This window comes from Sander lucioperca, chromosome 16 (assembly GCF_008315115.2).
Source record: "Sander lucioperca isolate FBNREF2018 chromosome 16, SLUC_FBN_1.2, whole genome shotgun sequence".
In the NCBI taxonomy this organism is placed as follows: Eukaryota; Metazoa; Chordata; class Actinopteri; order Perciformes; family Percidae; genus Sander; species Sander lucioperca.
Window position 1 is genome coordinate 20,801,154 of NC_050188.1, and position 24,544 is coordinate 20,825,697.

At 42.3% G+C, this 24,544-nt stretch overlaps 1 long non-coding RNA gene across 1 annotated transcript; it reads left to right on the forward strand.

The window, feature by feature from the left end:
- Window positions 1–740: 740 nt before the first annotated feature.
- Window positions 741–11,835, forward strand: LOC118493486. The gene is made up of 3 exons (XR_004895446.1): window positions 741–752; window positions 7,741–7,749; window positions 11,647–11,835. It is a non-coding gene; the product is annotated as an uncharacterized LOC118493486 (long non-coding RNA).
- The last annotated feature ends 12,709 nt before the right edge of the window (window positions 11,836–24,544 follow it).

Sequence of the window (24,544 nt, forward strand, 5' to 3'; positions counted from 1 at the left end):
TGCTTGGCACGCAGCCTAAACAGTAATTGTGAGTGTGCCAACAGTCCCAACCAATGCACAGCAGTATGCTCACCAGCACACACACTCACACAAGTCCCATATCTAGGCTACTCTGTTTGACCCCATCTGTCGCTCATGAGCCTGGGGCCGAGCCAGCTACGCGTCTCTCATTCATTCACATAATTTGTCAAATGGGAATTTTGGAGGGGTAGTGCCAACACCTCCCCGCCCGTGCCCTCTTAGCAGTCACTCTCAATTATGGTAATGATGCAAACACACACCACACTGTTTTCTAAGTGTGTGAAACATCTCTGAAATCAAGATTCCAAGCCACTCCACTTATAGACCCCTCCCAGGGCCAAGTCTCTCCTCTCTGGGCTTGGGTAGCAGGGAGGGTTGGGGGATCTGGAGGACAAAATATGGATCAATTCTCCGCTGAACAAACTTGATAATGGACTCTAGTGTAAACACTCCATTGACCCTGTCAATACTGGTCAACATCAGCATCTTAATGACAACTGTCATTGTTGTAAAGCTGACACAAAACACTCTTCTTCTCTATCGTTCCTCCCCCACCTTTTCAACCTCCCTGCCCTCCCCCCTCTTCTCTACCCGTGGTGTGTTTGTGTTAGCAGTCGGCTGGGCTTTCCATCACGCTGGTCTGGTCTCATCACCCTCCAACCACACACAATCGTAGTTCATGTCCCCATCTAAAACCTGCCCGACTATGTTTTCAAGTCGCCCCTTTAACAGTCGACTCCTCTCACTGATTTTACTCATTGAAGTATTTTCCACACTCTCCTTTCTGCCACACATTCTTTGGCTAAGTTGATGTAAAGACAAAGTAGGGGTCAAAGGTGATGTGGGAGCCACATGGGGATTCCCACTTGCACAGACCCAAACCCACCACCGCAAGTGCACAAAGTGAATTACTCGGAAAAAAAGACATTGGGGTAAAACTTTTCTTTGTGTATCTTAATGTCATTTAATGGAGCCTAACAATCACACAAATTATTAAGAATTTCATCATGATTTAGTTATAAACACATCAATCTGAGTTCCCCTTCCATCCTATATGTCAAGATCTGGCATTTAGTGACCAGAATTTCCCCTTGGCAGAGTATTTCCATCCCACACATACAGTACATTTACATACACACACACACACACACACACACACACACACACACACACACACACACATTAAGTTTTTTTGTGTGGGTTGTGTTTAAGTGGAGCTTCTGTCAAAACTAGACACTAAAATCAAAGAAAGAGGTAAGAGAGATGGCTACTGCTATTAATCAGACTCAACCCACAGACAGATGCATTTCACTTTGTGAGATGAAAGTCCAAAAATAGCACAGAGGAACCTTTCGTTCCTGTTTTTGTGCTTGTGTATTTATTTCTACTGATTTAGTCAAAAAGTGGCGTCCATGAAACCTCAATGTAGAACTGAAATTTCTGAGGTGATAGTAAGACACAATTGTTTGTACAGACAGTCACATTATTTGGTCTACGTCCTCGTGTTTTTGTTGTAACCACTTCACTATTTTGAATGTCACAATGGGAACAATGTACACGTTGTTGTGTAAACTATATCCCAATTGCTTTATGACAGGAATTCCCAGTTTTTGATCCTTATTCTCCAAATAACGTAATGGATGAATGAACTTGATGCTCTTTTTTTACACGTGGTGGTCGAATTTGTGTGTGACGTTGAGATCCAAGCTGATATAATGTGCTTAGTGTTCTGGACATTTCGAAGGCCAACAACCATTTTAAGGTTTGATTAATCATCAAACATTACTGTTTAACTATCACATTTTAAGGTGAATTAAAACTTGTGCATAAATAAGCTCTAGGTCAACGGATTGTATTAATTAACACTTTCATTTCATTTATAAAATAAATCTATTTGTCTTAAAGATGTCTTAGCTACCTTGCAGAATTCAGTACATATGTTATCGTCATTTATGTTTTTCTAGACTCACTACTCTGCACTGAAGATCAACAAATACATTATTCATGAAAAACAGATGCGCATTTATTTCCCCAAAGACAAACAAACAGCACAGCTACACAACATGTATTTTAAATAAGGAGGACAAATCTCACTCTATTATTATCAGTTACCCACTGTTATTATAATTGCAGATTTCTACACCGAAACAAAAAACCCATAGCTTATTATTTATTTGTTATATTAAGAGTTCTGACATGTTCTTTCATTATGATGAACATTAGCACTGTAGTTGGAGTCGACCCGACGATATACAGCATTCTGGTACCATAAATACCAACTTGCCCATCAAATCTGCAGGTGACAAACTCTGATAAATATTCACTCCTGTTTGAGTAGAATTAGCTAAAATCTACAATGCCCAGATGTTAATTAAAGTATATATTTTGTGACCCATTTTTTTAAAAGATTTACATCTTCAGTAACAAATGAGTGCCACTGAAATCGGAAAGCATTGAGAGACTAAATATTGTTGGTTCTCTCTGTTGGTTTTCTGAAATGCTTTGGACAAGGTGACATATTCTTTAATAACAATCTATGGGGTGTCCTTGTCGATGTATACCATATAACTCAACAACTCAATCTTAACTTTCAATCATTCTAAAAAAGACAATACTGCTAAAAATGATAAATTGGATCAAAATCCCTTAACTTAAAATTTATACCAAAAGTGTTAAGACCTCTGGGCACTGACCCCTGTCCTCTCTCAGTGTTGAATCTAGACATGTTTGTGCTTACTGAAAAACATTATAGCAATGGCAGTGAGAGAAACAATGACAATAAAGTGCAACCTTTTTTTAAGTAGCATCTCTTAATACAAATACAAAAGCAAACACAAAATGTCAGAGATATTTTGATACAATCATTATAAGAAAATCCCCCACCCTCTCATGCCAGTGGTAGTGTTTGCACAAGTGTTTTTCCATATTGAGACCACAATACCCATAAACCCTGTAGCTCATAATACGTCCATGCAACTTGATTAACTTCCTCCTCCATCTTTCACTTTCCTTTTCAAGACTACAAATGTGTCAGAGTTTATGGTTTACATAGATGTTTCATTTGCTTCACTGCCTGCCATTATGAGGAACATTATTTTGTGTATGGAAATATAACTTTAAGATGTTTGAATTGAGATGTATATCTGGGAGTGGGAACAAAAATAATCAAATATTTCCTTTTGTGGTTTCATGGTTGGAACAACGGCATGCACTTGAATTTCAGAAAACATCCTGGACACAACCAAGGAAACCCCGTGGTTGTTATCATGTCAGCTCTGACATTTATGATGACCATCAGTGGCCTTGTGGTCATGCATGCACGCACAGATACATGCAGACACCTACGCTTCACTCAACCAACAGCATGACTGTAAGCACATTACAGACACCCCAAGACCACAGTGACCCATGTTTTTTGTTTTGTTTTTACTTTAAGTAGTCTCTCAAATGACTCAGTTCTTTTTAGGATCTGATAAAACTACTGAGACATCAGGTATACAGTTCAATGTGAAAATGTCACTTTGAATACAACAATTCATGGGAAATGCAAAATATAAATAAATCAACAAAATTTGAGCCTGAAAGTTCATTATTAAAGGAAAAGTTCAAATTTTTGGAAAAATACTATTTGATTTCTTGACGAGAGTTAGATGAGAAGATTGATACCACTCTCTTGTGTAAATGCTAACTTAGCTTAGCACAAATACTGGAAACAGGGAAATAGGTAGCCTGGCTCTGTACAAAAGTAACAAAATCCACCCATCAGCATCTTAATAATTAACATTAATTATATCTCACTTCTTTAATCCATACAAAAACCGGAGTGTAAAATGTCAAGGCAGGCTTTTACATGCAGTCATGGTCCAGATTTTTTCTTGGTCCGGACCAGTTGCCACCTCATTAGCAGAGACTCTAGGAAGTTACCTGTTAGAATGTGAACGCAGTTCCATACGTAATGTGATGACAACTGAGCAAACTAATGAAGACGACGAGATGTTGTTATAAGTTCTGGAAAAAGCCTATAAGTGGACCCTCAATAAAGGGCACTCCTGTTTTTCTCAGACCTGACAAAGCCACAGAAGGCATTATACTAGAGGGGTCGTGAATCTCCAAACCCAAGATTGAATTTTAACTTTTTTTTCAGCATTGACAGCTATGCCACATTGGGAACCACTAAATGGCAGAAGGGTATTTTACAACAAGTTTGAGTTTCTCAGAGTTTACAAGGTGCACCTGAATGCACTATGAGTTTACGATGTGCATCTGAATGCACCATTAAGTCCACTCACTTTACCGTTCGTTGTTTGTGTACATAACTCCTGGGGAAGACTAAATGTTGCCACACTGGTAACTTCTGGCAGTGGCCATGGTGTTTGGAAAAGTGCAGCTGCAGGCAACTGGTGGGCTAACGTTACGCTGTGTCTTCAGCTGCATGCTTGTTAGCTACACTGCACGTGTGTTGTTGCCTTTTTCTTCGGATGTGCGCAAGAAAGCCCGGTGGAGAGAAAAAAAAGTCCTGGGAGAAATGTCGATCCTGCTTTTGATTTCGATCGAGATTGAAAGCTCATTCCAATTGATTTTCGAATCTCAGTGGCACATTTCAGGAACACTCACTCACTTGTCCTTGAAATGTGAAAGTGAAATGCAAGAATAGAGACTGGTTATCTATTCTCCTCATCTGCCCTTTACTACTCACCAGGGAGTCTTGGAGAGTCCCTGATTTTCTCACCCACATCCTGGGTGCCAGCAGCGGTGCACTTTGCAACTGTAATTCTATCAAGGCCAACAGAGCTGCTCTCTGGCTCAGTGCCAGCCTTGCCATGAGAAAGAAAGAGAGAGTGAGAAAGGGAGGGAGGGAGGAAGAAAAGTCACTGGTCTCAAGGACTTTCCACCACAGTATCTATGTTCAGGGAAATAACACAGTTTGGACTGCAGGGCTGCAGCAGGGAGGAGTAACAATGATATACCATCCTGTGGTTCAGTTTGCAGTGCAGTCCACACATACACACCCACACTCACCACCGTCTCCTCTGAATCTGCACCCAGCTTAGTTCACTGACACAACTGTGTGGGATGTGTAGTGGCCCAGCAGCACTCATGTGGAAACCGGCTCTGATTTCCAGGTAAAACCTATCAATGCAGCAAATGTTCTGCTGCAGATGACTCATTTGGACTCAATGTAGCCACTGTGTTCACTTCTAACGCAGGGCCGGGGAGTAACAGGTTGTATTCCCAGAAGGCAACACAATTACATATTAGACCTACAGAAACAATTGGTTTCAGTGTGTATTATGGTAATTTGGATACAAGCTAAATTCTGTAAATAATGTATAAAAGAAAAGAAAGGAATCCTGTCCAGTTCAAATGGGTGATTTGAGTCAAATGACCAGAAGAGAAACTTTTTAGCTCATTGGCTAAAGCTTCTACTCTGCATTGATGTCCCCACATTTCCTGTTACAAAATAAGAGACAAAAACAAACACTTAAGCAGTGATGGTAGAAGAGGAGGATACACATCTGTGTGGCCTTGTTAAAGATGGTGGATAGTGGACAAAGGCTCACGTAATCTATAACAAACTAATCACATCTGTTCCTCACCCCAGGAGGTGTCAATTTTTCGAAAGCGGTGCCACTGTCAGGGGAAATGTTTTGGGAAAAATTAATTGAGATATCATCTGCATCACTTTTCTGGTTCATTTCCCAGCAGTGTTCCACCTTCCTTCCCAGCAAACATTCCAGTTAATTCACATGGTACCAGCTGATACCAAGGACAGTCAGCCCTGTAAACAATAACAAAGATAGTGATTTCATACAGAAAGAGTTTCACATTAATTAGCTGCAAAGCTAGTTTTCAATGATGCAGGTAGCGAGTTCAAAAGCATTTGTTAGCCTACTGGCTGATTATGAAATGTCAGGTCAGATTGCATGTAACCAACATAAATGTATCAGAAAGAAAACAGACAAATTTGGATTGTAGTTAATATTGCAGTTTTCAAGGTATTTAGTAGAGGGCGCTAGAGGCCTGTAGAAAGGGTCGATATCCAGCCAGGGGTCAAAGGGGAAAATTAAGCAAGACAGGAAAAAAAGAACGAGCGGTCAGGTATGCACGCCAGCTACAGTGAGAAATAAAAATTGTTTTATTACTTAGCTAAAGATTGATGTTAAAGTTAATTAGGACATAGGTACTGTGCTTCAGTATTTTGTGGTTCACACGAAGAGTACGGAAGATTAGGATGTTTTGATGATTATTTTCCGGTGAGTGTATTTTATTTTTCTGTGCTAGCTTAAACTGCATGTAACGTTACCTTGTGTTTATCTACATGACTGTGAATAGAAAAGAAACTATTCAAGAAACATGTAGCTAGCATGTAGGCCTTCTAGAAACATAGCACTGTATGAATTACTGTGTGGATTTGTATGTGAAGTTTTAGTTCTTCAGAGACGTTTGTCTTGTAGCATTTTAGTTTTGGTAATGTGAGTGATAAAAATACTGAGATTACTGCAAACTATCTGCATATTGTGAAAGGAAAATTGACATTCATTTTAATTTAAACTATACGATATGCATGTTTTTTTTTTTTTTTGTATGGTAGATTTTCTGCGAGAGGACGACCGTGAGAGAGGAAGGCTCTAACTGAGCACGACTGAGGATTTTCAGTGAGCGGGAGGCTCAATAAGGACCACTGCTGCTGCGTCTGGACGAATCGAGAAGCTGCTGCATGGATTTGGACGCACCTGATTCTTCACTTGGATTACGGATAAGTTTAAGATTAAAAAAAAATATATATAAAATATATATAAAATATATATATATATATATATATATATATATATATATATATATATATATATATATATATATATATATAAAGGGGCCCCTAATGGAACTGAAACTACGTAGTTGACAAAAAAAAAACTATTGACTTGACTGACTTGAACTTCTTCAAGGAAGAAATACAACTTGATCCTCAGGAGGGAATAAACAAGGACAAAAGAAAAATTTACTGAACTAAACAGGGCTCACCGCTAACTTTTCAAAGTGGTTGCCGGCTTGGCAACCAGGCATAAGCTTTTGGTTGCCGAAATTGACAATACGGTTGCCATGTTTAAACTGCCTATATTTGGAGCAATTAATTTCTTATGTAACTATACCACACATTTTATTGAACAATGAGATAATGGCTTTCAATATAATTTCCCATCCCTCTCAAATAGGGGTGCAACGGGTCACAAAACTCCCGGTTCGGATTACGGATTTGAGTCACGGATCGGATCAATTTTTGGATCAGCACAAAAAAGGGGGGAATTTAAATGATTGTTAAAAATTTAATAATAACTTTGAAACAATAATTACTTCTTTCACCAGTAAATTGCTGTTAAAAGACAAGAACAAGAAAAGGGTATTTTACAATAACATTGAATGCACCATGAGGCTTACCAGTTTTAAGTAAACGCAACATTTAGTCCTGGCTGTCTGTTTTTCCCCTCTCCGGGAACCATCACCTTATCGTGGTGGAGAGGTTTGTGTGTCCCTATGAACCTGAGGGCTGTGTTGTCTGGAGCTTTGTGCTCCTGGTAGGATCTCCCAAGGCAAAGTGGTCTCAGGTGAGGGGCCAGACAAAGAATGGTTCAAAAACCCTATGAAAAAACGAGGTAGAGATGGAGTGACCCTGCCCGGAGGAAGCCCGGGGTCCCCGTCTGGAGCCAGGCCCAGATGGAGGGCCCGTCAGTGAGCGCCTGGTGGCCGGGTTTGCCACGGAGCCCGGCCGGGCACAGTCCGAAAAAGCTACGTGGCACCTCTCTCTCCAACCCATGGGCCCACCACCTGTGGGAGGAACCGCTGGGGTCGGGTGCGCTGCCACATGGGTGGCAGTGAAGGGCAGGGGCCTCGATGGACCAGACCCGGGCAGCAGACGCTGGCTCTGGGGACGTGGAACGTCACCTCTCTGTGGGGGAAGGAGCCGGAACTTGTGCGGGAGGTGGAGCGCTACCAGTTGGATCTGGTGGGGCTTACCTCTACGCACAGTCTCGGTTCTGGAACCATACTCCTGGATAGGGGTTGGACTCTTTTCTTCTCCGGAGTTGCCCAGGGTGTGAGGCGCCGGGCGGGTGTGGGGATACTCACAAGCCCCTGGCTGAGCGCCGCTACGTTGGAGTTTACCCCGGTGGACGAGAGAGTCGCCTCCCTACGCCTGCGGGTTGTGGGGGGGAAAACTCTGACTGTTGTTTGTGCGTATGCACCAAACAAGAGCTCGGAGTATTCAGCCTTCTTGGAAACCTTGAATGGAGTCCTGTATGGGGCTCCAGTGGGGGACTCCATAGTTCTGCTGGGGGACTTCAACGCGCACGTGGGCAATGATGGAGACACATGGAGAGGCGTGATTGGGAGGAACGGCCTCCCTGATCTAAACCAGAGTGGTTGTTTGTTGTTGGACTTCTGTGCTAGTCATGGATTGTCTATAACGAACACCATGTTCGAACATAGGGATGCTCATAAGTGTACTTGGTACCAGAGCACCCTAGGCCAAAGGTCAATGATCGATTTTATAATCGTTTCATCTGATCTGAGGCCGTATGTTTTGGACACTCGGGTGAAGAGAGGTGCAGAGCTGTCAACCGATCACCATCTGGTGGTGAGTTGGGTTAGAGGGTGTGGGAAGACTCTGGACAGACCTGGTAAGCCCAAACGGGTAGTGCGGGTAAATTGGGAACGTCTGGAGGAGGCCCCTGTCCGACAGACTTTCAACTCGCACCTCCGGCGGAGCTTTTCGTGCATCCCTGTGGAGGCTGGGGGCATTGAACCCGAGTGGACAATGTTCAAAGTTTCCATTGCTGAAGCTGCGGCGGGGAGCTGTGGTCTTAGGGTCTTAGGTGCCTCAAGGGGCGGTAACCCACGAACACCGTGGTGGACACTGGTGGTCAGGGAAGCCGTCCGACTTAAGAAGGAGTCTTTCCGGGATATGTTATCCCAGGGGACTCCGGAGGCAGTTGCAAGGTACCGAAGGGCCCGAAGGGCTGCAGCCTCTGCCGTGAAAGAGGCAAAGCAGCGGGTGTGGGAGAGGTTCGGAGAAGACATGGAGAAGGACTTTCGGTCGGCACCAAGGTGCTTCTGGAAAACCGTTCGCCACCTCAGGAGGGGGAAGCGGGGAACCATCCAAGCTGTGTACAGTAAGGATGGGACGCTGTTGACCTCAACTGAGGAGGTAATAGGGCGGTGGAAGGAGCACTTTGAGGAACTCCTAAATCCGACTAATACGCCCTCTATGGTAGAGGCAGAGCTCTGATGCTTCTGAGGTAGTTAAACAACTCCACAGTGGCAAAGCCCCAGGGATGATGAGATCCGTCCAGAAATGCTTAAAGCTCTGGGTGTGGAGGGGTTGTCTTGGTTGACACGCCTCTTCAACATTGCGTGGAAGTTGGGGACGGTGCCTAAGGAGTGGCAGACTGGGGTGGTGGTTCCCCTTTTCAAAAAGGGGGACCAGAGGGTATGTGCCAATTACAGGGGTATCACACTTCTCAGCCTCCCCGGTAAAGTCTACTCCAAGGTGCTGGAAAGGAGGGTTCGGTCGATAGTCGAACCTCAGGTTGAAGAGGAACAATGCGGATTCCGTCCTGGTCGTGGAACAACGGACCAGATCTTTACTCTCACAAGGATCCTGGAGGGAGCCTGGGAGTATGCCCAACCGGTCTACATGTGCTTTGTGGATCTGGAGAAGGCGTATGACCGGGTCCCCCGGGAGATACTGTGGGAGGTGCTCCGGGAGTATGTGGTGAGGGGGTCCCTTCTCAGGGCCATCCAATCTCTGTACGACCAAAGCGAAAGCTGTGTCCGGGTTCTCGGCAGTAAGTCGGATTTGTTTCAGGTGAGGGTTGGCCTCCCCCAGGGCTGCGCTTTGTCACCAATCCTGTTTGTAGTATTTATGGACAGGATATCGAGGCGTAGTCGGGGTGGAGAGGGGTTGCAGTTTGGTGAGCTGGGGATCTCATCGCTGCTTTTTGCGGATGATGTGGTCCTGATGGCATCATCGGCCTGTGACCTTCAGCACTCACTGGATCGGTTCGCAGCCGAGTGTGAAGCGGCTGGGGTGAGGATCAGCACCTCTAAATCGGAGGCCATGGTTCTCAGCAGGAAACCGATGGAGTGCCTTCTCCAGGTAGGGAATGAGTCCTTACCCCAAGTGAAGGAGTTCAAGTACCTTGGGGTCTTGTTCGCGAGTGAGGGGACAATGGAGCGGGAGATTGGTCGGAGAATCGGCGCAGCGGGTGCACTATTACATTCAATTTATCGCACCGTTGTGACGAAAAGAGAGCTGAGCCAGAAGGCAAAGCTCTCGATCTACCAGTCAGTTTTCGTTCCTACCCTCACCTATGGTCATGAAGGCTGGGTCATGACCGATAGAACAAGATCCAGGGTACAAGCGGCCGAAATGGGTTTCCTCAGGAGGGTGGCTGGCGTCTCCCTTAGAGATAGGGTGAGAAGCTCAGTCATCCGTGAGGAGCTCGGAGTAGAGCCGCTGCTCCTTCGCGTCGAAAGGAGCCAGTTGAGGTGGTTCGGGCATCTGGTAAGGATGCCCCCTGGGCGCCTCCCTAGGGAGGTGTTACAGGCACGTCCAGCTGGGAGGAGGCCTCGGGGAAGACCCAGGACTAGGTGGAGGGATTATATCTCCAACCTGGCATGGGAACGCCTCGGGATCCCCCAGTCGGAGCTGGTTAATGTGGCTCGGGAAAGGGAAGTTTGGGGTCCCCTGCTGGAGCTGCTACCCCCGCGACCCGATACCGGATAAGCGGACGGAGATGGATGGATGGATGGATGGATGTCTGTTTTTCCGACAACAGCAGTGACCGGTGCTGGTTTGGGTCTTTTAGCTCATAGCTTTAGCGGCAGACTGCTGTACGTCCCAGTGTTAGAATCCTCTACAGTGAAATACAGTCACACCTTTTACACTCAATGGTGTTTTAAGCCCCCAACGTCTCCTTCAAGGCAGCGCTGCGACCGTTGACTTCAAGGCACCTAACCCTAACCTTAACTTTTCTAATAAATATTTTAAAGATGCCTTGGTTGTCCTTTATAACTTTTATTCTGCCTTTTCTATATTTTAATAATTTGATTGTGCTTCTTTCTTTATTGCTAAGATTTATTATTATTATTACACATTGAATTACTTGCCTCAAGATTTTAACATGATAATACACATGCCATTAGTTTTATGCATTTTACTAACAGTGTGGTTTTATTCTATGATGTATTTTAAATTATTTAAGTTATTTATTGTGTGGCACTTTTTACTTTTTAAAGCACTTTTAAACACAGCACTTATTACTAATTTTTAATGGTATGTGTATTTTTTTTACCTCAAGGGCAAGTAATTCAGACAGTATTTTAGACCTTTTAAATGTTTTTATTAAATTTTTTGAGGTTAAATAATATGTCTTTAATATTGGGATAGAATTTCTTTTGTATTGCGACACTGGGCTATTTCTTTACATAACTCTCTCTATATATTTTATTTATTTCAATTATTTATTTTGTAATGTCTCCAGAAGAGAGACCAGGGCAGGTGTGGAGGTGACCTTTTATTAGTGGTTCTTTTAACCTGCTTTTAATATCTGGCCTTCTTTTAAACAGCTTTTATATAACCGAACCTGGTTTTTTAAGGAGGTTTTTAAGTGTTTTAATCACACCAGTGGTCCCCTTGTGCCCGTGCCCCTCGCAGCGGCCATCCTGGGCGTTGCGTTTTAACCCAAACCTAACCATAACCATTGCCTAATCGACTTCAAGGCAGCGCTGCGACCGTTGACTTCATGGCACCTAACCCTAACCTGAACCCTAACCCTAACCTGAACCATAATCCTAACCCTAACCATAACCGTTGCCTAATCCTAGTGCGACGAACGTGCGTCACTTTGTAACACACATTATAATGCTAGCATGGCACGCCCTCATACTCTGCAACTGACTGTCTGGTTGTCCTTACCTAGGTACTGCACATGTGCGACTCCCAACAAAGATGGAACAGAAGTGTGATTCCTCACTCTGTAGCTAAAACAGAGAGCTCAACACACAGGGTGAAAAGAGGAGCTGCAGCAATGTGCAGTACAACAAAAATATGGTGTTTTTTGAAAATTAAACTGTGTAAACCTATTCTGATATAAGCTCTAAATACAATTTAAGAACCTGAAAATGAGCATAATATGAGCACTTTAAGAATATATCAATGATTTAAGGACTTGTCTCAGCAGGATTAAATCAAAAAACCATGCAGAGTCCTCACTAATATCAGGAAAGTGTTACACTGGCTTCCTGCTTGTCAAATAATTGACTTGTCTCTACAACTCAGTACATACAGTGATACTTGTTTTGAGTGAGTGTACCGATGATGATGATGTTAAAAGGTGCTACCCAAATGAACCTGCCTTGCCTTGTCCTCACACTATATGGAGAGTAAAAGGTTAAGTCCTGCTCTTCGTGTTATAGATTGTTGAACCATAAAAGTTTAATATCCTTGCGTTTAGCTATTTTTGTGTTTATGACATCATGTCAATGTAAAGTCTCAATATTTCTGTTATACAGCCGCCAATCAAAGCATATTAAGAAGAAAAAAACTGAAAGAGTGAAGGAGTAAAAGAAGAAATTTCTTCCAGCATTCTTCAGTAAAGAGAAAGAAAAATTTGATCTTAGAAGTGTAACAGGAGGCAACAGCATTTATGTGAAATGTGGATTTTGAGTAAAATAGCATTAAGCAATGATGTGAGATTAAAATATATAGGGATACCTGTTAAATGTTTGTATTTATTTAACATTTTTGTTAAAGTGTGCACTATTACAGTGAGAGACAGAAGTTTATGTGCGTCATAAACCACGTTGGTATTCAAACAAGCAGATCTGAGAGGTGGATCTGAGTATGAGTATTGTGGGAGTAGTGTAAATTTGTTTCTTTTGTTGCTCTGTATCCACTGTATGTACTGTCCTACAGTTGGCCAAGGCCAACACTTATGGTGTTTTTCCACTGCTAGTACCAGCTCGGCTCGGCTCGACTCGACTCGGCCGCGGTGCCCCGTCCTCCTCTATCTTTTGCAGATTTAGTACCGCCTCATGCGTGAGGCGAGCTTGGCTGATCATCATAGCGGCACCGCAGTAAACTGCCGTGACCTAACGCGACACACACACACAGAACGTCGAAGGTGTGTTGTTGTTGCCACAGCCAGAAGACACATTTTGTTTCAAATGAAGCTGGAGGCAGCAAAACAAACACAGCTGGCTAAACTATTTAAAAATGGCGGGTTTGATCAGGACACTCCCCTCTGTCGCTTTCACGTCACCTTTTGGTATCGGCTCAGCTTGCTTGGAACCTCGACGGAGGTGGTGCTAAAAAAAGTACCTGTTAGCAGGTACCAGGGACTTTTTTTCGTAATGGAAAACCAAAAAAGGCGAGTCGAGCAGGTACCATGTAATGGAAAAACGCCATTAGATAGTCACTCTGGAAAACAACAGCTCCAGGAAGCTATTACATCACCTCTACAACTGTGTGGGTGGGTGTGTCGATCCGTTTATTTGTCCAAGTAGGGTTTATGGTGTGAGGTTTTGTGTGTGTGTGTGTCCCTCCCCCTCGCTTCCTATGCATCATTCATAGGTATGTCATCCTTACTACTCAACGAAAATTAGCATTTCAGCAGTTCTCTGATCTCCTTCATACTGGCAGCAGACCTGCAAATACTAAAGAATCTGCTGTGGGAAAGGAAGAGAGGGACGCTTGTTTTTATTAAAACAAACTGCTGCCAGTATCACTATGAAACTCAGCCTTTGATGCTTTGCGGTACACTTGAGAGAGTCAGCTAATGTGTGTCTATTGACTCAGCCCCCCACTTTCCTCTGTCTCTCTCAGAAACGCATGCATATAAACACACAGCTGCTGTAGTGGACTTTGGACTGACGTCCTTTGGGAAAGTAGGGAGTTTCCTTCCTGGGTGAACTAGTTTCTGTGTCATTCAGTGGGTTGCTCTTCTGGTCAGGAGAGAGGTGAAGAATGAAAACATCAAGGCAACATTTTCACATCCAGATTGAACGCACACACTCATGATTTTCCCAAAATCTGCCTCCCCTCTGCTATATACTGTACAAATGTAATCCTAGTAATTTTCCTTATGTATATTTTGCACTATCTAACCATAAAAACCACTATAAGACGTGACAGTGAGTGTGAAAAGGAAAAACACCAGATTAAGATGACACACTGTTCCTCCAGTCGGAATGATTAATCAATCACTAAAGGTGAACTGTACTCATTGGTGTAAGGAGTACCTAGATCTTTTATTTAAGAAGTGTTAATACAACCATGTAAACCCACTCTATTACAAGTAGAAGTCCAGCATTTAAAGGCTAATTTAAGTAAAAGTACCGAAGTGTTATAAGCAAAATGTGCTTAAAGTATCAAGGTAAAAGTACTTGTTCTACAGAAAGCTGACCCCTGTGATTGATATATTATTATATATGACATTATTAGATTGATAAGACTATTATTAACTATCATTAAGACGATAATGACATTTTACTGTTGTAGCTGTTCTAGGTAGGACACTTTTAACTACTGTATATACAGTTCTCCAAAAGGTCACAAGGAAAATCTGATGGGTCATTAGAAGATTAATGTTGCGCGAAAGAAAAAACAACTGCAGCTGTCAAAATAAAAGCAGTGGAGAAAAAATTGCAAGATTTTGCAAGTATAAAGTAGTCGACATATTCAAGTAAAGTACCTCCAAATTTTACTCATGGACAGCAGGTGAAGTGAAAGTTACTTTACCTCTGACACACAGTTACTTATGTAATCTTACTGCATTGTATGCTGAGTGTGTGAGACACTGATTGGGAAAGCAAGCAATTAAATTATATGACTGCAGCACTATTTTGTTAGTTTTTATTGTGCAGGCAAATTTGTGTCAGAAAAATCTGACAATAAATAATAGTGCTGAAACAATTAGCTGGTCAGTCACTTAGTAGATTAGCAATTTTGACAACCTATTAATAATAGTGAATTAATCAAGAAAAAAATGCCACCATTTCTCAAAGATTTGCTGCTTTTCTACATTTTATATAATTGTAAATTGAATATATTTGAGTTTCAGACTGATGGACAGACAAGACATTTTAAGAAGTCATCTTGGTCTCACAGAACTTTTTAAAACATTTATAAATGATTAATCAATAAAATAATCAACAAATAAATCTCCATTCAAATAACTGAATGGAGATAATTGCTAGTTGCAGCCTTAAAGCAAAATCCAGTCGCATCCAATTCAGCTTGATAACACTTTCTAAGATGTATACAACTAATGAATTGACTAAAATGATTGAGGATTCCTTTAAATTAAGGCTACAGTAATTGATTTAAGATAAGTCATTGTTCCACTGCATTGTACTTATTTGCTCTGGAGCTGTTTAATATAGTAATATTCTTATTGTGGGCATTGACAGGCTCTGACTGTGTGACAGGGCCCTCTTGTGGTGCCACTTTGCAAACAGATGTCATGACATGAGAGGAAAAGGGACAAAAATATCCTGGCTCTCGCTTCCTTTTCTCCTTTCTACTGTATGTTTTCTAAACTTTCATGCTGAAACATAAAATGAGGTTTCAGAGGAAAACGCAAACAGGAAGAGATGGAGGGGCATTTGTGCCTTTGATGTTAATTTTTAATTTTTTTTTGATAATTATTGTGACTTTTCAGATGCAGGTCAAAGGTCAGGATCCAGGGGCCTGGTTACCAAACAGCATGCATGTCCGTGTCAGTCCAAATTACGCACAATAAGCAGTTTGAACCCACTGATGTCATGCCATTTATTTTCTAAGTAAGTGAAACTGAGTGCGAGGGAGACCCGATTCCGGAGGAGGAGAGGGAAGGGAGGCCAGAGTCTCCACGGCAGGTGACCGTACGCACGGATCCACTGCGCCATGCATGAATGAAATAGTAAATAGAGTAACAGAAATATGTGCAGAATTAAGACAAATAGACGATGTTCGATACGGAATAAGTGTGATAAGTGATTAAAACATAGGCTTTATGCCAAGTCTCCTGCCACTTTGTCACATTCTGTTTATGACACCCAAACAGCGCTGTGAAGCTGCTGCATTCGGTCCATTGTTTGGTGGACCGGTTCGGGGTCATTTCCTACACCTTGTTCACTTACATAGCCTACACGTCATCCACAGGATCAATTATGCATCACATGAGTTTGCCCACCCGACACTGCGTTTGTTCCTGGGGAGATGGATCCGTGCGTCTCGCCTCCTGTGCGCCATGGATGTCTGAGCCTCAGCAACTACAGACTTACAGACACAATTGCATTTTTCCGTGCCGATGTTTTTTGTTGCACAGTGAGAGATTTCATCTGTGGGAAATACAGATGATGACTAAAAGTATTTCCTAAGTGGACATTCATTTCACTCCCTCATGTTTAACAGAGGTTAAGTAGCCTGCAAATTAAACAGTTAATAGTGTGAAAGATGTGAAACATTATCCACATAAATTATCACACTTTTATGGAGTATCAGCGGATATAATTATGTGTTTTCATAGACAACGTCACAGACGTATGCCAGTAACTGAAGAGGAAACTTTATTTTGTAATGTTTGGTGAGTTTCGGTAGCCTGACAAGCCAGACCCACGTCAAGATGTTGGGTCTGGGAACTCACCATTGGCAGGGCTCAATCCGAGGGGCGGGTTAAACAGTTGTCTTTCAAATTCCCTCTGCTTTAAAAATGTTAAGATTTTTTAAGAATGACTTCAGTGCTCAACTCCTTAAGTCCTCCAGAGTTGCGGCTAAAGCCAATTCGAAAGACCGCTGTTCGCCAGCAGCAGCAGCCATCTTCTTTGTTTTCAAGTAGCAGTGAATTCACGCGGAACTGTTAATATATCCATGGGAACCATCGCAACTCTGCCGTCCTTATATTAAGCCCGCCCACCGACTCTATACACGATGTGATTGGCCTGACCAGAATTTGTTTTTTTATTACATTTATTACAAATTACATTTGCTGCCGCTAGGGTGCGTCTAGATTTCTAGGCTAGAGTTTCGGCACTTTTCAGTTAGAATTCGCCACGTTACAGAGCCAGACAAGACTTTGCGAAGGCCCGCACATTCTCACGTCTGCTCAAGAGTTTGCGTGACGGCCCGCACATTCTCACATCAATTTGATTTTTATACATCATACCGTGTGCGTGAAAACCAGTGTACACAAGCTTTTTGTGCGTACGCAACGTTTATACATGAGTCCCCTGGACTTTTGTAACTTGTAGAGATTCAGTAAACAATCATCCTTAATTCAGCTAAAAGGTGGTTTCTGTAACCATTCACATGATTGTACATGAGCATCTTTCAAGGTCTCAGATGTCTGTAGTGGAGCTGAATCAGGTCGGATCGCACTCTGGAGGGAGAGAGCGATCCAATTTCACTGTGACTAGAGAAAAAAGAGGCCACTGACTCTGCACTGGGACTCTCACCCACTCTTCGTGTGTGTGTGTGTGTGTGTGTGTGTGTGTGTGTGTGTGTGTGTGTGTGTGTGTGTGTGTGTGTGTGTGTGTGTCCGTGTGTGTGTCTGTGTCTGTTTACTTGGCAGGGCTGCTGCCAACACAGCAGATGCTGCTCAAGTGCTGAGAGATACAACTTACGAAAAACAGGAAATAGAAAATATTTTAACAGTGTCAACACAAAGCCTACCACACATGTTTGAGAACAATTTTGAGAATATCCTTGTTATTTTTTAAACTAGCTGGGGGGAAATGTTAGAAAGATGACTAAAGAGATTGTTTCCATCCTGAGTGTTAACATTTTAATAGAATGAAAGATGGCTTTTCCCAACACAACCTCATAATTTGAGTTTAAGTTAAACCCACTGAAAGCAACACATTTACTGTACAGGTTTTCACCAGGCTTGTCTCATTTTTCTACAAACACACAAAATTGTCAAAAAGAAAATGAATCCTCCTAATTAACTGGCCTTTTTATCAGAATGTCTCCCAGGGATCTCCTAGTCAGATAGCTTACACTTTCACTTCCATTGCTCATCACGCACACACATGCAAACTCATGCTGTTTTGCTATTCAAAAAATGGGTGACAATCTCCTACTGACAGTTGAGCCAGCTGACATCAGGGGAGAGGATGGAAGAGAGAAAGCCAAACAAATAACGTGAAGAACAAAAGCACACTGACAGACATGCAAAGAGACAGACAGGCAGGCAGCATGATGTGCTAATAAACACGCAGGCGAGTTTCAGTTGTAATTCAGTGTAGATAAACACTATACAGTTCTCATTTTGTGTGACCACATAACTGCTGTAGTATCCTGCAATTACAATATATGTTTATTAGAAATGATAATTGATCTAATGTTTTTGTAAGTATCTATATGTGCTAATTTTGTGAGAAGTTTTGTATTGGGTCCTTGTTGATGTGCATATCTGACACAGCTGCAGGGGGAAAAAAGGTTTGCTGCTGTTGATATTTGGATTGAAACACTGAAGTTTTCATAATAAATAATGTCGCTGCTGTTTACATTTCTTGCGAAAACATTATCCATGGTGGTAGCAAATTCATTTTCACAAAGCCTGTTTAGTTCCCTTTCAAATGGTGCCCCATTTGAAAGGAACATGCATTTGTGGGATGAGCAGCAGTGCTGAGTATGTGGGTTGCGCCCATGAAAAATTTGCCAAATCTTCTCTGCCAATGCCAAACAGCTTATTCTGCCATTGACTCGTTTGGTGGATTGGATGATTGAAGTTTGAAGAAACAAGACATATTGACAATTTAACAATTTATTCATTTCACAAACAGAAGCCTCAGTAGCATGTGGAAGAGCCATACACAGCCACAACAGCCTGGCACCTCCTCCTCATGCTGGTCACCAGCCTGGTCACACACTGCTGTGGGATGGCATCCCATTCTTCAACCAGCATTTGTCGCAAGTCAGCCAACGTGGTTGTGTTGGTCTCTCTGGCACGAACAGCACGCCCAAGCTGATCCCACAAGTGTTCAGTGGGGTTGAGGTCAGAACTGCTGGCAGGCCATTCCATCCTCTCCACTCCCACATTCTGGAAGTAGATGATGATAAACCCCGCCCTATGGTGGGCGAGCATTGTCATCTTGGAGGATAGAGTTCGGTCCCAGACTGTGGAGATATGGGATTGCCACTGGTTGCAGAATCCCATCTCTATATCTCTCTGCATTGAGATTGCCTCCAATGATGACAAGCCTCGTTTTTCCAGTGAGGGAGATGCTGCCCCACACCATCACACTGCCTACACCAACAGGTGTTACTTTATCGGTGCAGCAATCAGTATAGCATTCTCTGCGTCTTCTCCACACTTTGACCCTATGATCCAACTGCCGTAGGCAGAATCATCCAATCCACCAAACACCAAACGAGTCAATGGCAGAATAAGCTGTTTGGCATTGTCAGAGAAGATTTGGCAAATTTTTCATGGGTGCAACCCACATACTCAGCTCTGCTGCTCATCCCACAAATGCATGTTCCTTACAAATGGGGCACCATTTGAAAGGGAACTAAACAGGCTTTCCAACGGATTTTTTTGGCAAAGATTTATTGCCAAAAAGCATTGTTGCCACAGAGAAATAATCTACCAAACACAAATTTCCTTACTTTTTGTGCTAAGTTTAGATTGATGAGGTAAAAGTAAACTGTGTAATCTTATAATATGAATTTATCAGGATGTTTCACACAGTAATTGTTAGATGATCTTACATCCTACCTGTAGGGTTAAGCTATGATATGGCTTTAATATGATTATTATAAGAGTACTCCACCAATTTAGCAATGCACACCTATGGAGACTTTTTTTTTAATTATATTTTTTAGGCCTTTATTTCTACAGGACAGCTTAGACTTGAAAGGGGAGAGAGGGGGGAATAACATGCAGCAAAGGGCTGCAGGTCGGAGTTGAACCCGTGGCTGCTGCGTCGAGGAGTAAACCTCTATATATGGGCACCCGCTTTACCAGATGAGCTAACCAAGCGCCCTAGGGAAATTATAGGAACTAAATTAATGCAGCAGAACCAGACATACTGTCTTTTTATATTCCACACATTCTTCTTCCTTGTCAAAACCTACAACCTTGTCAAAACCTACGACTTACATTCCCCACAATGCATCACGGCCGCCTAAAATTCTGTAGTGTTATGCTAGTAGCAACTAATAGTGCCTAGCCTCAAGCAGAGAAGATAAGCGGGCTACACAGGTCCGGTAAGCTCACTTCTAACTCCACAACAACAGATTTCTTTTATTTTCAAACTTGTGATCTTCAAGCGGCATGACTTGAGGCAATTTTTCAGATTTTGCACTGCTCCCTCTGGAGCCATAAAAGGTTTTGTATTTTATTCAAACGCATACAGTACCCAAAACCTGTAAACAGACTTTGATGTGTGAAATAGGTGGTGTTCCCCTTCCAGACAGTCGTAGCTTGTCGGATTTCAGAGTTGCGCTACTTACTACTAATTTCTAAAGCATTCAAAGTATGTTGTCAAAATACTTGTTTTGGTATATCTTTTACAAACATATCTCTCTCTATCCACTTCCTTTTTGTCAATAACCCCCTATAGCCTACTTAAATTTGCACTGTCCGTACTGAAACGTTGACCACAGCAGAACACCCTCACAGTGTTGCAGCATCATTAGACACCAACACAGACTTTTTTAACACACATTTGACTGCTGCTAACAAGCACCTTTTCTCTCTGACTCACGACCTTAATAACTGGGAAAATACAGTGATGAAAGACAACGCATTGCTAAGTGTGTGTCCGCAGGAAGGAAAGATGCTATTATCCAAGATTTCATTTGTGGATGTTTGGGCCCCTATCATTTCTCTAGTTATCCAGCAATAGAAAACAACAATATGGTGCTAAAACAGTCTCATAAGTATTTGCAACTTGTAAAACACAATTCACAAATGAATGCAGAGTGATTTGTATTCGTAAATCTGTGTTGTATCTGTGCCTCTAATTTGTGACTTGTGAAACACAAGTCACAAATGAATGCAGAGTGATTTGTATCCGCAAATGCGTATCTGTATCCGTGGGTCTAATTTGTAACTCGTATTTCATCATTTGTAAATGAACCTAGTATTTTTCAATGTGAATTTATTTGTAAATCTCCTTCTATATGTGTGGGTACTTTTGAGACTGTTTTTCCGTGCCTTTGTCACGAAACAATTTGTGTGTCAAGTGACGATCCCAGCACTCTCCAATAGATGGCGGAGTTAAGTGACGATCTCAGTGCTCTCCAGTAGATGGCGGTAATGCAACACTTATAGATGCCAACCGCTGTTAAATTACATGAAGACCCGAAGAAGCCTTGTCAAATGTTTTAGAGACAGTTGACAGAAACTAGTTGACGTTCCTCCGGGTATTCATTTGTGAATTGTGTTTTACAAGTTGCAAATACTTATGAGACTGTTTTAGCACCATACAACAACCTTAACCCCATTGTGTGTGTGTGTGTGTGTGTGTGTGTGTGTGTGTGTGTGTGTGTGTGTGTGTGTGTGTGTGTGTGTGTGTGTGTGTGTGTGTGTGTGTGTGTGTGTGTGTTTAGCTATATTCGTGGGGTCCAAAAACTGAGAATACAGTATACTTGTGGGGTCCGAACAGCTTTGTGGGGCCAAAATGCTGGACCCCACAAGGTTAAAGGTCCGTTTGAGGGTTAAGACTTGGTTTTAGGGTTAGAATGAGGTTATGGTTAGGGTGAGAGTAAGGGTTAAGGTTAGGCATTTAGTTGTGATGGTTAAGGTTAGGGTAAGGGGCTAGGGAATGCATTATGTCAATGACGGGTCCCCACAAAGCTAGTGACACGCACTATGTGTGTGTGTGTGTGTGTGTGTGTGTGTGTGTGTGTGTGTGTGTGTGTTTAGTCTTTGCTAAACACAAGTGTAGATTGGTAATGCCTCACTTTCTTTCTGTATCACCCTCTCAGTGCTTTGGTCACTAACAGGAAACAAGGAGCGAAAGCTCTTTTGTCAAAAACAAAAAAGAGTGGCATTAAGAGGCTTTCTTCTTTCTCTTTCTTTGACCTCCAACAGTCTCCTAGCACTGACCAGAGCAATGTGCCCAGCAGTTGGAAGAAATTCACATTTATCACCCTGCATGCTCAATGCTTGAGCTACACACACACACACACACACACACACACACACACACACACACACACACACACACACACACACACACACTCTCTCTACTTCATGCTTCTTGTCAGCTGATTAAAAGCTCAGTCACATTGCATTCAAGATGGAGAGATGAAACCATTGTCTTCTCCACTCACTTGCTAATAGACACACACAAACGCTAATTAGTCATACAGCACCCCCCTTTTTTGTTTTTGTACAAAAAACAAGGTCCTTTTTGTTAACCTTTCTCACTGCAAAGGCACTAATTAAGTGAGCCATCTGTGACCTTTCATGACAAATACTGTCTCATTGCTTTACAAGTTTGCCTTCCTGTCAAGAGCTAACAGAGGGAGTGGCTGGCTACAGCTTTGAACCAGGAGATGAAAGCAGAGCAGGGTGTGCTACATATAGTTTAAAGCAGAAGACCGAAAAGAAAAGAAGGAAGGAAGGAGAAAGAGCATGCTGCTGTGAGCCCCAGAGGGAGAATTGATTTTAGAATTGGTTATCTTTATCAGAGCTCACACGGTAGGAATCTATTGATTAATTGATTGCATAATCTGTCTTCGTCTCCTCTATACTCTCCCTCCTCTTTCATCCTTTAGCCTTTCTCTTCTTCATTCCTTGGCTGTACAGATAACCCTACCAGCTCCACCTACCCGCCCACTCCCAGTACCTGCAGACAAAGAAGCAGAACATGACAGGCAGGCAGATTGGGAGGGGTTGTCACACACGTGCAGCCTGCTATTGTAGGTGTGTGGATAACACACCTGATACATGTGTTGTTCATTGGGAAGTGTGTGTGTGTGTGTGTGTGTGTGTGTGTGTGTGTGTGTGTGTGTGGGGTGGGGGGCTTGTTTAACTTTATTTGTGGGGTCCAAAAACCGGGAGTCCACTATATTTACAAGTTTAAAGGGCTGTTTGAGGGTTAAGACTTGGTTGTAGGATTAGTGATATAATTAGGTTATGGTTAGGGTGAGGGTGAGGGTAAGGGTTAAGGTTAGGCATTTAGTTGTGATGGTTAAGGTTAGGGTAAGGGGCTAGGGAATGCATTATCTCAATGACGGGTCCCCACAAAGATAGTGCCACAAACCTGTGTGTGTGTGTGTGTGTGTGTGTGTGTGTGTGTGTTCTTGTACTACACTGATAATGCCCCTTAAATACACAGTTAATAATGCCTGAAAATTGCTCAGTGTGCCTGTGAGTGTGTGTGTGTGTGTGTGTGTGTTTGATACTGTGAGTTAATTATGTGTGTGTAACAGGGTCCTCTCACATGACTGACTGATGTGGCAGACTGCTGTCTATGCTCGATTTTGAATCCCAAAACACAGTGTGAGTGCAAAATGTACCTAATGTATCAAAGTAAAAGTACACATAATGTAGAATGGCCCCGCTCAGGGTGTTATTTTTGATGCATTAATGTACAGACAATATCTAACTTTTGGAGATGGTCAAGGTGGAGCTAGTTTGAATTATGTTATGTACTATTCTTTAGTCTATAACACATTTAGGAGATTTGTAGCATAAAATTAAAATACTCAATTTAAGGAAAAGTGCCTCAAAATTGTACCTACAGCAATTACAGTACTTGGCTAAATGCACATAGTTACTTTAGTTACTTATACATGACATTACTTGACCACATGGTTACACAAGTTTGGATCCAGAAAAACAAGCTGAACACACACACACACACACACGGTTTCTAACGAAGTGTTTTTATCAGTTCTCTGGAAACCATTCCTGCAAAAGAATGACAGTGATGCTGGCAGGAGTTTAAGGAAGAAGTTTGGATCCAGAAAAACAAGCTGAACACACACACACACACACACACACACACATAATGCCACATAAAAGACAAACATAACCAAAATGATTAGTCTTCACTACACCCTGGGTCTATATACTGGAGGAGTAGCCACAACTTCCAGTTAGTGGTTAATATTATAAACAACCACCAGTATAAACAAAAATGACTAAAGAGATTGTTTCCATCCTGAGTGTTAACATTTTAATAGAATGAAAGATGGCTTTTCCCAACACAACCTCATAATTTGAGTTTAAGTTAAACCCACTGAAAGCAACACATTTACTGTACAGGTTTTCACCAGGCTTGTCTCATTTTTCTACAAACACACAAAATTGTCAAAAAGAAAATGAATCCTCCTAATTAACTGGCCTTTTTATCAGAATGTCTCCCAGGGATCTCCTAGTCAGATAGCTTACACTTTCACTTCCATTGCTCATCACGCACACACATGCAAACTCATGCTGTTTTGCTATTCAAAACATGGGTGACAATCTCCTACTGACAGTTGAGCCAGCTGACATCAGGGGAGAGGATGGAAGAGAGAAAG